Source organism: Sminthopsis crassicaudata, chromosome 2 (assembly GCF_048593235.1).
Source record: "Sminthopsis crassicaudata isolate SCR6 chromosome 2, ASM4859323v1, whole genome shotgun sequence".
NCBI classification, from domain to species: domain Eukaryota; kingdom Metazoa; phylum Chordata; class Mammalia; order Dasyuromorphia; family Dasyuridae; genus Sminthopsis; species Sminthopsis crassicaudata.
The window spans coordinates 678456088-678469658 of NC_133618.1; positions in this window are offsets into that span (position 1 = coordinate 678456088).

The window sequence follows — 13571 nt, forward strand, 5'->3', positions numbered from 1 at the left end:
AACTTCTACAACTCACAATGCCCCTTGCTTAGGTTATGAACATTAGTATCATGAATTCTGGATCTGGGAAAGGGCGGGGGAGGAACAGGTTTTTTCCTCCTTATTTCCTGCATGAAGGACCAGCCCTCCATAACACGCTAAGGTAGGCCACTTGCCTTTGGCGGTCACTGCCTGCCTCATTTTTTGTACTTCTTTTTCCATATTCTTGGTCCCTTTCTCTAGATTCTCTAGGACCCTTCATGGAAAAGAGGCTGGGTTTGGAGCCACTGAAATCCATCTAACCATAGCACCATGTTAATGTTCCATGAAGCACACTATTTCCTCCAGCATTTTAGTCACCCTGCTCAAATTAGTCTGTTTTATTAGTATATGAAGAAGTAACTTTTTCTTAGTCAATAAAGGGCAAGACTTAGAGCCAGGAAGACCTTGGTTCAAAAAGAAAGAAAGAAAGAAAGAAAGAAAGAAAGAAAGAAAGAAAGAAAGAAAGAAAGAAAGAAAGAAAGAAAGAAAGAAAGAAAGAAAGAAAGAAAAGAAAGAAGAAAGAAAGAAAGAAAAGAAAGAAAGAAAGAAAGAAAGAAGAAGAAAGAAAGAAAGAAAGAAAGAAAGAAAGAAAGAAAGAAAGAAAGAAAGAAAGAAAGAAAGAAAGAAAGAAAGAAAGAAAGAAAGAAAGAAAGAAAGAAAGAAAGAAAGAAAGAAAGAAAGAAAGAAAGAAGAAAGAAAGAAAGAAAGAAAGAAAGAAAGAAAGAAAGAAAGAAAAGAAAGAAAGAAAGAAAGAAAGAAAGAAAGAAAGAAAGAAAGAAAGAAAGAAAGAAAGAAAGAAAGAAAGAAAGAAAGAAAGAAAGAAAGAAAGAAAGAAAGAAAGAAAGAAAGAAAGAAAGAAAGAAAGAAAGAAAGAAAGAAAGAAAGAAAGAAAGAAGAAAGAAGAAAGAAAGAAAGAAAGAAAGGAAGGAAGAAGAAGGAAGGAAGGAAGGAAGGAAGGAAGGAAGGAAGGAAGGAAGGAAGGAAGGAAGGAAGGAAGGAAGGAAGGAAGGAAGGAAAGAAAAATTAGACTAAAGCATAAGTTCTATCCAAAAATATACAATTGTTAATACATAAAATATTCCTTGGGCTACATGTCTGTCTTGCCTCCAAGAACTTTTTACCTCAAATATTTTGCATTGATTTCAAAGAGAATTAATCTTCACCAGTAAAAAGGTCATTAATTCTTCAGAATCACTTGGAAATAAAGGCTTCTAGACCAGAATCCGTAGCAGCAGCAGCAGCAGCCTAATTGTATTAACCCAACATGTTGTGTAGCAAGATGAAGTTATTGGGGCAAAAATATTTTCCATATTATAAAAAGAAAAGAGAGAAAGAGCCCCATGAGACAAATGGAAATTCAAAATTATAATACTTTTCATAAACAACAAGCCCTGCATTTCAATTGAAAATGCATCATTCTTAATAATTGAAAAAGGCCTTTAAAAATCTTATTACAACATTTAGGGCAAGGCTATTCCCTTAAGAAAAGCTGATGCTAATTTCCAGAAGTTTGGGTAGAATTCCTCACCAGCTCAATATGAGTCCATTTGTGTGACCTTTGAAAATCTAACTCTGAGTGTGGCAACAAGACAATCAACAATCAAAAAAATGAAAAAATTATCTCGACCTTGACACCCCATCAATAGGCTCACATTTATCAAGCACCTGCTGTATCCAAGCCCTAGCCTAGAGTTAGAAGGACAAAATAAAGGCATCCATCCCTGTCCACAAGAAGCTTCAATTGATCAGGGAAAACAACAAGTACACAGATAAGAATATTTAAAATAAATCCAAGGTACATTTTCAGAAACAGCCACTAGCAGTGAAGGTAACCTAGAAAGGTTTTATGTATCATTTAAACACTTGTGAGCACCAAAATGGAATTTTTAGCAAATTTGTCAACTGAATATCTGTGTTTAGTGTAGGGTTAGTTCCATTCCATTCATAAATTTGGAATAAACTTGTAGATCCAATAGCCAATCAGCTGTTGTTAAAGACGTTGGAGAAGAAATTAGTGATCACTAAGATTCAACATGGGATCATAAAGATCAAAGAAAGGAAGGAAACAACATTTATTAAGCTCTTACTGTGTACCAGGCACTGTGCTAAGCCTTTACAATCATTACCTCAATTGATCCTCACAATAATCCTGAGAGGGAGGTGCTATTATTATCTCCATTTTACTGATGACCTCCTCAGGGTCATACAGATAATAATTACCAGAGGCTGTATTTGAATTCAAGTCTTCCTGGCTCCCGGCTCTTATGGTTCCACCTAGCTGAAAAAGATTATTTTCAATAATCCTTACTTCATTTTAAGAGTCATTATGAATGATACTTATTAATCACTTACTGTATGCAAAGCACTGATATAAGCTAGGATAATGTTGTAAATATAGTATTATTTTTAATTTAGCAAATCATAATAAAGTATTTTATTATATCATTATAGATGAGACAGCTTTATTTACAGGTTGAATGATCATAACCCAAAAGTTCTTTTTGGTAAATCAAGGTGAAACTGCCTATTTTGGTCATTTACATCGATGAAGATGAAGTTGTATCATCAAATTTTAGACAATAAACATAAAGCTACAAGGTATATTTATATAGTAGTTGAGACCATCATGGCTTTGCCAACTTAGTAACCAAAAAGATGATTCCAGAGTTCCTTTACTGTGGTGATGTCCTCAGAAGTGAAAATTGCGAGCCATCCATCCCGTCCCACTCTTCATGAGTTTTGTCCATGGCTTTCTGTAAATTTTCTACGGAGAATTAACCCCAAAACTGGAAACCTTCTTCTGAAATACTCCCTACTCATGCCATCCTCAAGCATAATCTGCTCCCACATGAAGAGCCTCCCTCCTTTCTATATCATACATGTTCTAGGTGAGTTCTTTTCTGGGCATTTATAACATCCCTGCTACTGTTAATCATATGCCGTACCTGTAATTCTACTGTGTCCACTGTTCTTTGGATCCTCGACAATGTTGGTCCTTCCAAGATCAATGTGTCCTGATGTGTAGCCATTGGACACCAACAGGACAAAGCTGTTGCTAAAGAGTGCCTTTAGTTATTTTTCCCCAAAGGATCTTTTGAGGGTTGGTGAAAGCTTTGGGCAAATGCACTCAGTTCACTTCAGGGACCACATGATTGCTCATTTTCATTGTCTATCCAATATTCATTGAGATATTTATGGTTGGGGGCAGCTAGGTGGCGCAGTGGATAGAGCACCAGCCCTGAAGTCAGGAGGACCCGAGTTCAAATCTGGTCTCAGATACTTAACACTTCCTAGCTGTGTGACCCTGGGCAAGTCACTTAACCCCAGCCTCAGAAAAAGAAAAAAAGAAAAAAAAAAGAGAAGAGATATTTATGGTTGGTCTTCAGTTGTGTCCAACTCTTAGTGACTGTGGAACATATCACACCAACGGTGTCCGTGGCATTTTCTTTGCAAGAATACTGGAGTAGTTACCATTTCCTTCTCTCGTAGATTAAGGCAAATAGAGCTAAGTGACTTGCTCAGGCTCACACAGCTGGCAAGTATCTGAATCTGGATTTGAATTCAGGTCTTCCTGACGTCCAGTTCCATGCTACACCACAGAGCCACCAGCTGCCTGAAAGTATTTATGGACTAATTCAAAGAGAGAAAGTTCACTTCCATGCAATGTGCATCTAGGAAGCACTTAACTGTCCAAGTCCTATTGTGACCTGTGTGTGGCTGTGTCCAGCCTTACAAGGGGAGGGGAGCAAAAACTCTACCTTGTTCACAGTGGAACAAGCTCCCCTGACGATGACCCCATTTGCAGGCCTGCTCTTAAAAATTCTTAAGGATCAGGGCTCTTGGATGCTCAGTTTTGTTTTTCTCTACCCTTATCACCACCAACAACAACCAAAGCTTCCTTCATAATGGCTTGTTAGAAGAAAATCTAAAAATCTAAATCTAAAAAAGAATCCCTCCAAATATCAACAGAAGCATCCAAAACCCGTGTAAGTGCCCCCAGTGCTTGATTTGGCAAAAAACCAGACTTCATTAAAGAAGAGCATGACTTCTAGAAGAATCATCCAGTACCAGGTGAGCCCAGCCAGCCCAGACCAAGGGGAATCCCAATGGACATAAATCTTAATCCTGTCCAGCAGCCTCTAGGACCTCTCCTTCTGGGACAGCCCAATGATGAAGAGTCAGCTGGGGGAGAGGTCCTCAGAACCCCCGGATTGGCTCATTTGCCCATCTCTTTAATCAATCGGGTTGACCTGGGATCTGTGCCAGGTCAAAATCTAGGGCTGGAGAAGGCTGAGTCTCCCATTCTCTCTACTCAGACTATCAACCATGATAATCCATTTGACTCTTAGCTAGTTAAAAATAGAGACTTTGTCTGCATTATGTACTGTGAGGTCACAGCCAGCTCACAATTCCCATTAAGGGTTCCTACCTTGAAGTCATTAGTGGCCCAAACTCAGGATATTTTCCTCGAGGAAGGGACTCAGTTGCACTTTTTCTTTTCTTCTAAAAGAGAAAAAAAAGAACTTGCTCTTCCTTCCTCACTATCACCTAGGAGGCTAAAAATGACTATAAGAAGAAACTCACAGTAGGACTGTCTGTAATAAAAAGCAAGCTCTGTCCAAAGTCCTTTCCCCCCATTGCACGGATTTCTCAGCAGGATGAGTGGCTGGCTAGATTGACTCCAGAGGGAATTTCCACATCTGGGTTGGGGTCCCCCTTCCTCCATGGAGATAAAGAGGCAAGTACATCCAAAAACGACCTCATTATGACTTTCATTTCTCCCAAAGGTGACAGGAAGATATTAATACATGACTCAGACACTCTGCAAAGACATTCTCTTTCTCTGCTTTTCAAAAGCCAGAGTCTTCCTCGCACGGAAACAATAGGGCTGCCTCAGTATTTTATTTATCTCAACAATAATAAGAAAGTTTTCTATGAAACACATAGGATAACACCCCTGCTATTATTTCCAGAAGGGTAGAGTTGATGATTTCCCAGGAACTAAGAAAGATGTCGGGGGCTCGTGCCCTACATCTTGGGATTTTGCCCCCCTAACCCCTCCTCCCCCATCCTCATTCATCTTCATCTGAATGACAAATTCTCTAATAAAACACAGATTCTCAGGTATTTGCAGCTCCTGGGCTGTTCTCATCAATAAATATCACACCTTTGCCTCTGTGTTTTATAAAGGCCCCAAAATGTTTGACTAAGAAGCAAAGCTAGCCCCTCGGAGAGCCCTGGTGAGAAATCAGCATACTGGCATTATTTACAGAGGGGAGAAATAATTTTAACAGAGATCTTGCCTTTATCCCAAAGAGGCCTCCTATGACTTTCTACCTGGGCACGTTTTTATCAGAGGGTCTAATAAGATGCAAGCGAAGGAGGAAGCAAAGTTAGCTATTAGCTCCCCATCCGACTGCCAAGAGCCATAATCGGACACAGATTGAGGCGGGTACAGTAGTCAATTAATGGGGCGCCGCTCCCAGCGTAATGACCTACTCACCTGACGGCGTGTTGCTCTCACATTTTGCCATCCCCAGGGAGGCGACTGTCACCACATTATCTATTGCCTGCTTCCCTATCAAAGAAAATAAGGCGAGCCGGGATGTATGGACGCATTGTCTGTACTTCATTGCACACCGGCCCCGGCAACTGGAGGAACAATGGATTTATAAGTTTATCCTACATTAAACCAAACATGGCTGGCTGCACCGTAAATTACTAAATAATAAACCAGGTGGTGTAAGATGCGGGCTTGGACAGAATATAAAAATCTATCAACCTGTAAAATACAATAACCATAAATGTGGTCAGGTAAACCATCTCCCACCAGCATCCTGGGCCTTCGGGGAAAGGGATGCAACAAAGGCAGGCTCGGTTTTGAAACTGGCTCTCTTCCCCCCCCCAACATTCATTGTCGAGTTAGAACGAGAGCGTTTGTCTTATTTGCTCTGGTTTTTTGGCTTTTTTTTTCCTTGTCCAGAGGCCCTGAATCCCCTGGTGTCCCCAATACAGGATTTGGGGCCCATCTATTAAGGGATCAGTAAATACAACATCCCAACTCCCCCATTCACCAGAGGAGAGAGCGGTCAATCAGGCGCAGGAAGCAGTGACGGGAAGACAAAGGAAGAGCAATAATGGCTGACATAGAGCACTTGAAGATTTTCAAAGCATTTTACAAGTGTTATCTCCTCCCATTCTCAGGACAACTCTATAAGGCAGACAAAGATGAAATGGTTTGCCTGAGGTTACTCGACTAGTGTCTGAGTCTAGATTTGAACTCAGATCCTTCTGAGATGGGCTCCGTGTTCTGCTGCACCACCTGGCTCGTAAATCAAACCCACAATATCCAGAGACAAAGCTCTCTTCTTCACCGGGTCCTGTACCTTTGAAAACCTTTCAGAAAACCTGGTGAAGAAAACATTTCCCCCAAGGTTCCGGCCCCCAGTCAGCGTCCACCGGTCAAAGGGCAGGGAATCTACCCTCAATATCCATCCCATGAGCCTTCCAAAAGGAGCTCACCAACTTAAGTCCAAACCCACAATAATAATTAATTCCTTTTGAGGAGATTTTCAATAAGCAAACCAGGTTAAATTTATATGATTTACAAACAGTGTTTACATTCATAGAGGGGCAACTAATTGCTACCCGGCTTGCCATCATTATCGGAAAATGCTGGGGGATGCAGACAGTTTAATTAGGGTGGTTGTGAGTTCACAATATGATTACCGTCGGCATGCACTGTTAATATGCGTCTACAGAACGGAGCGCCGGAAAGCGATTACATTCCGCCTTCTATCTGCCTTAGTTTGAAATGAAAAATGATAATTTTCACACACAGGTTCCGGCTAACACTGTGTATATTTCTTGTGAATTGCCTGCTCTGATTGTACTCTTGAGAGAGGAACCTCCTCACCCCATTCAGGGCCAGGTCTCTATAGTTACGGGACATGGATAATGCTGCTGGATATGGATATGTCCGGTATGAAAGTCTTGGATGGGGGCACGGGCATCCTCGAAGGATGCAGCATTTCCCAACACCCCCAGACACGCTTGGAAGTAGACCTCCTTGTCTAAGGAGATCCGCTCACTCGGGAATAATGGTCTGAATACTAACCCAGTTTCCCTTTTGGTCAGTGATGATCGCTCGGGCTGACTTAGTTCCAGTGGCTTCTTCCAGCATCTTGACTGCCCTTAGTTCCACCATCTTTAGCCCCTGTACCATCATCACTTTGAAACTAAGTGGAAATACGGATTTACTAGCAAGAACTTGGGGTGACAAGGATCCCAGGCATTCTGTACTCATCACTGTGCTTGTCACTTATCTTTCAATACCAATGTTCCCAAGTTAACCCACAGCAGCCTAGCCCAATGATCCAACATGATGGGGAGAAGATCCTTACCAAGATGGTGCTATGTCCGAGGGGAGAAAAGGGACGTGTTTGAGAGATGTCTCAAAAGCAAATTGGCAGACTTTGGAAACAGATTGCACAGTGGGAGGAAGAAGAAGGAGTAGGAATAAATGAAAAGTAAGAAATAAGAACTCCTAGGTCCCTAGCCTGGGTGACTACAGGATAAGGGAAGGAGAGGATAAGCATTTATATGCCCCCTGCTCTGTGCCAGGCTGCTTAGCAAATTCTACTTCATTTACATCTCACAATAGGTTTTTTGTTATGTTTTTTGCTGAGACAATTGGAGATAAGTGACTTGCCCAGGGTCACACAGCCAGGAAGTGTTAAGTGTCTGAGGCCAAATTTGAACTCGGGTCCTCCTGACTTCAGGGCTGGTGCTCCGTCCAGTGCCTCACAATAGTTTTGAGAGGTAGGTGCTATTACTATGCTCATTAAAGAAATTAAGGCAAGTAGATGGTGACTTTGCCAGGGCTACACAACTTGTAATGGCTAAGTCTAGATTTGAATTCGGTCTCCTCACTTCTACTTCACTACCCAGCTGCTCTTAAGGGAGGCATCCAATGCCATCCAGGGCCTGTGTTTTACTTGGGGGTAATAGGCAAGTTAGGAAAGAAGAGAATTTGGGAAGATAATGAGTTTAGTCTGAGGATGGGTACAGGATGTCCAGGGGGAAATGATTAATGGGGAGCCAGAGACGTGAGGCTGGAGGTCAGGAGAGAAGTCAGGGCTGGACAAGTCATCGCCTAGAGATGACCATCAAAACCATGGATGCTGATGAGCAGCACTGAGGGACATGGGGCCAGGGCAAAGTCTGGGGGATGCCCATAGTTAGTGGGCATGACCTGGGGGAGGGAGAAGGTCACAAAAGCCTAGGGAGTATCAGGGAGAAGAGGATGATCAACAGAGTTCAAGAATGAAGATCGAGAAACGACTCCGAACTGATGATTAAGAAATAGCGTTTGAGAAAAATTACCCATGCATATGCTTTGTAAATTAAAAAAAAGAAAAAAAGGAAAAAAAAAGAAATAGCATTTGAGAGAGCAGATTCAGAGGACTAATGGGCTCCATGAAGCCAGACAGTGGGCACTAAAATCAAGCATTGGCCTGAACTGTGCTGGATGCCTTGGATCTGAGGATGCCATTGGCCAAACTCAGAGTGAAGAAGTCCTTGACTAGAATTGGTAAAATCATAAATGATGATCCCACATATGTTTCACATATATGAATGTGTATGTGTCTATATGTGCATAAATACCTGGCCAGGGATACTGGGCATTGTCGAATGGCCCATTTTCCTTTTCCTGCCCTCCGACACCCAAGTCTTTCCCCTTTTTAGTGCAAAAAAATCCCTTTTCTTCCTCTAGAACAGACTCCCCCCCATTCTTTTCCCCTCCCCCTGAGCACCACGCTCCATCCTTTCTCAGTCATGTCCATGAAATGGATACTTGCAGCTACCTCACTAGCCTAGAGGGAAGTTGACAAATAAGTAGGTTATCCCCATTGCGGCTATTCCAGATCTTTCCCCTGGATTTCATCACTTATGCTCTACTTGAAGGCAGATGCTGCGCTGACTGGAGGCACCATTGCCTCTGTGACCAGTACTGGCTTAGAGAGTCTGCAGGGCAGCACCAGCCAGAGTGGTGGGCAGAGGTCAGGCCCGTGGAGAAGCCGGCGGTCTCTATTTTAGGGACACTTCAGCCCAGCAGAGCTCAGTGGGGAGGGGTGGGGTGGAGCAGTAGGATGGGGCTTTGAAAGATTTGTCCCCGTCCCGAATTGTAGTTTAGTTTCCTCCTTTGTTCTCTGCATAATGTGCCAAACCTTTCCCAGATTTAGCTAAAATTCAAGACCAGAGGCAGTGGGATGGTGCGACCAGCTTAGGAGCTCTGGATCCAGTTACTCCAATGGCCACTCCGGAGAGGGAAGCAATTCATAACAGCGATAGACCTATTAAAACATCAGCCTGAAAAGTATCTTGTCGAGACAGGTCTTCCTTCTTTATCTTGAAAAGTCCTCATGCTCAAGTAAGTTAACACACTTAAGTGAATTATAAATCCTAAATCCCTGTATCAAGAGGAGCTGAAGGTTGTTGTTGTAACTGCTCCATTTTCAAGTTATCCTTGCTACAGAGGATGCCGAAACCTTCCCAGTCCTCCGTGCTTGAGCAGAGGATCCCACGACTTGGCTTTTTCCCAGACTTCCATCCACCACTGGACTAGCTGTCCATTTTTGTTGATTCCACTTCAACAGCATCTTTAGCACCTCTCACCTGCTCTCCATTCCCCAACTCCTATCCTAGCCCAAGGGCTTTTAAACTCGGCTATGGGAATGGCCTCCCATGCCTTCCTTCTCTCCATTCTCCTACCCCAATTTTTCAGAAGCAATTGGGGTTAAGTGACTTGTCCAGGGTCACACAGTTAGAAAGTATTAAGTGTCTGAGATGGGATTTGAACTCAGGTCCTCCTGACTTCAGGGCCAGCACTCTATCCACTGCGCCACCTAGCTGCCCCACCAAAGGACTCTTCATGTTCCTTCACTTCCATACTTTAGTGGCTCTCCATTGGGTGGAAGATAAAATACCAAACTTTTAGGCCTGCACTAAAGACCCTTCATAGGGTAGCTAATTAAAATCTAGCTTTAGAGCTTGATGGTGTTCTCCCCTCCTTCATGTGTGCTCCTTTATCCTCAAACCAGCTTTTCTCCCCCTGCCTTTCCCCACATCCATGTTCCTTCCAGTGACAGGAATGGCTTCTTTCTTTCGCACTTGCTCGGATCTCCATCGTTCTGGAGGATTGCCCTTCTGTCCCACTCTAATTCTCCATCACTACATCCAATTTCTTCCTGGTTCCCAGTCTCATATTTGACTAAGCTGACAATGGGCTTCCCTTCCTCAAAATGCCCATCACAGGTCTACTTACATGTGAAAATTTCCTCTTCACTGCCCCCATGTAGATTCCCAAGGGGTAAGGCTAATGTTTATCTCTGTTTCCCTAGCTCTGAATCCAGCAGGACGTCTCCCTGCTGCTCCCGCCACGGGCTAACTAAACTCCATGTCCTTTGATCCAGACGGCAGAAATGTAATAAGCGCCAAACATTTCTTGCTGAATCTATACCTTTAGGACAGTCTAGAAAGTCCAGAGGAATACATTCCATCTTCTCAGTGGCCTAATTGGCCATGAACCCTCAGAGGCTCCATGGGGAGCCATGGAGGAATGAGAGGCAAAAGGAGGGTGGGGAGGAGCACTTGGAACCAGAGTCCCGACTTCCAGCCCTGGCTCTTCCACTTGCTGCAGGTATGACGGTCAGCCAGCCCTTTGACCTTTGAGCAGCTCCAGGGTGGTGTGGAAAGAACAGGAGATTTGAGATCAGAGACCCAGGCCCAAGTCCCAACTCTGAGACTTACTCTCTCCATGTGACTGGCAAGTCATCTCTCCCCAGGGCTTCAGCTTCCACACACTTTAGAGTGGGGAGGTTGGACTAGATCATCTCCAAGCTACCTAATGGCTGTGAGTCCAGAATCCCATGAGCTTTAGAAGCTACAATACAATAGTTAACAAAGGTTGGAAATAGGAAACGAGGGGCTGGAAGAGCTGGCCACCACTAAGTCATTTTAGGAGCTGATGATCCCTTCTAGGCCTAAAGCTATGGTTCCGTGACCATGAAACACTTAGAGGCCGCCATGTCTGGGCAGGGCAAGGTTAAGGTGAGTACCTGGGGAATCCGCAGGAAGGCCGGGGATGGGGAGAAGGTGATGAGGGACAGGACTAAATGGCCTTGCAAGTCATTCCTGATCGAAATCTCATGAACGTGTCACATGCTTTGGATCTTCAGATGAGCCTAAAGATGCCAGCTTTCCCCAGCCCTGTACCATCTGTGAGTCTCTGGAGATGAGTCCAGCAGGCTTATTGGACACTTAAATGTGAAATTACCTTTGCCCACCATCACACCTTTACTGACCCTGCATTGGGTCAATCAGTTCTTGAGTCTCTCTCCTCATTGGTCCACGAAGATGAGCCTTTCCTCCCCCAGGACTCCAGAGACAGAGGCATGGGATGGAGGGCCACCATCAACAAGCAAGCTGTCTTCTATCACTGTGCAGGGCTCCCTCCCAACCTGATGGAAGGAAATTCATATTTAGTGAACAAGGAAATTACTTTGGGTATGTATCATTCAAATCCTTAAGGATTATTGGCTAATTAGGAGCACGGTAATGTAAATTTGCCTTGTGTCAGGTTTTCAGGAACAGTAAAATAACATAATTAAGCAGTGCACAGAGTAGATCACTTGCGCACTCCTCACTGACAAATGTAGCTGATGTCTAAATAGCTGTTGCTGGCCCAGGGACCCACAGGAACTGACCACAGGAAGATTTAACGGCCAGAGAGGAAAACGAGACATGTTCATGGGGTGGAAAGCTCCAACGCTGACTCTTAGCAGTAGAAACTCTCCTTGAAAAGGTGGATTTACGCCCAGACAAGGCAACAGAGTAGAGATAACACTGGCTCAAAGACCAGCAGGACTCGGATTCAGATACTCGTCTGACTGACAAGTTATGTGACCAGGGCCGGGTAGTTTTCCTTCTCTTGAGTCTTCGTCTGCCAAATGGGACTCAAACTGCCTGTTGACCCTAAACCAGAGAGTTGTTTTGAGACTTAAATGAAATGAGGCTATGAAGCTCTTTGTACACTTTCAATGCAAATGTATCTGATAGTAATAATAAAAAAAAATTCATTTAACTCAACAAATATAGATTAAAGGCTTCCTATGTGTTAGACATCTGAGATAAAGTTTGAAAATGAAATAATCCTTGAAATCAAGGGAGGTTGGAAAGGGAATGGAAACACATACAGAGTGAACTTTCAAGAAGGGGGAGGGTGTCATTTAATGACCTGAGGAAGAAGAATCCATTCAGAGGAAGACTAAGAATGAGAGGCCTGGTCTTAAAGAGCCGACCTCCAAGGCGGGAAGTCCACCTCAGGCACCCAAGGGTCATATGACCTTTTTCTTCTCCATAGCCCTACATAATTCTCTCAGACTCTGAGAGCCAAAGAAAGGGGTTCTGATCTGCTCTGTGGAGGGACTTACTATCCCCTCCCTGATGAAGTCCCGGGTCTGATTCAGACCTGACTTACTCATAAGAGTTCCCTTCCCATTGTGCTCCACATAATTCTGAGATCCCGGCAGATGTTTACATTTGAGTGTAAACCATAAGGGGAGAAATCCAAACAGCACATGAGGTGAGCATCGCCTCGGGATGGAGAGCTTTCATTCTTTCTGGCCATCCTTGTATCTATAGGTACATGACAAAAGGAAGATAAGAAAGAATGAGGAAGTCTGCAAGGATTTGATCCCTGCCATGTAGACTGCTACAAAATGGAGTGTCTTCTGGCCTTCTACCACAATGCAGAGGCGTCTGTTACTTCCAGCATCTTCTCTCTCTAACTCCTGACCTGGTAGAAGCTAAGTAAGCCTGTCACTTCCCCCATCTTCACCCAAGGGTGACAGAAGCTCTGGACTGGAATGGATGAAAAGGGGAAAGGGGGGTATAGAGAGAGCCAAGTGCGAAGCATTGAAGGGAGCAGAAGTGATAATAAGTCACGCTTATGGAACCCTGCCAAATACATTTGCTGACACAGGTGGGGGCTTCCCCAACGTTACAGGGTGTGAAAGTGGAATGTTCTTCATTCAGAGCAAGCAAGGGAGATGTTGAGTATGTCTAGGAACCTTTAACATTTGGGATGTCACTTCATATCTCTGAGTCTCAATTTCCTTATCTGTGAAATGGACTGAACAAGTGACCTTGGAGATGCCTAACAATTCAAAATCTATAACCTGATCTGGAGTTAAATGACCTTGGGTGAACTTCAGCCTCAGTTTTCTAATCTGTAAAATGAAACAGTTGGACTATAAGGCTTCCCAATGTCCCCTCCAGCTCTAGATCAATGATTTTACAATCCAACTTCATGGCCAACCCCTCTTTGAGCCCCATCACTGAAGAACGAGGAAGAAGTGGATATCTAGATGAAAACAAAAAGTGCTTTATTTGCACTATTTAACAATGAAAGCATTTGAAACCTTACCTCTGGGGCTTCTTAGAGTCCTCAGCCCTAAAAATCAAGAGCCATATTTTACACCTGAATG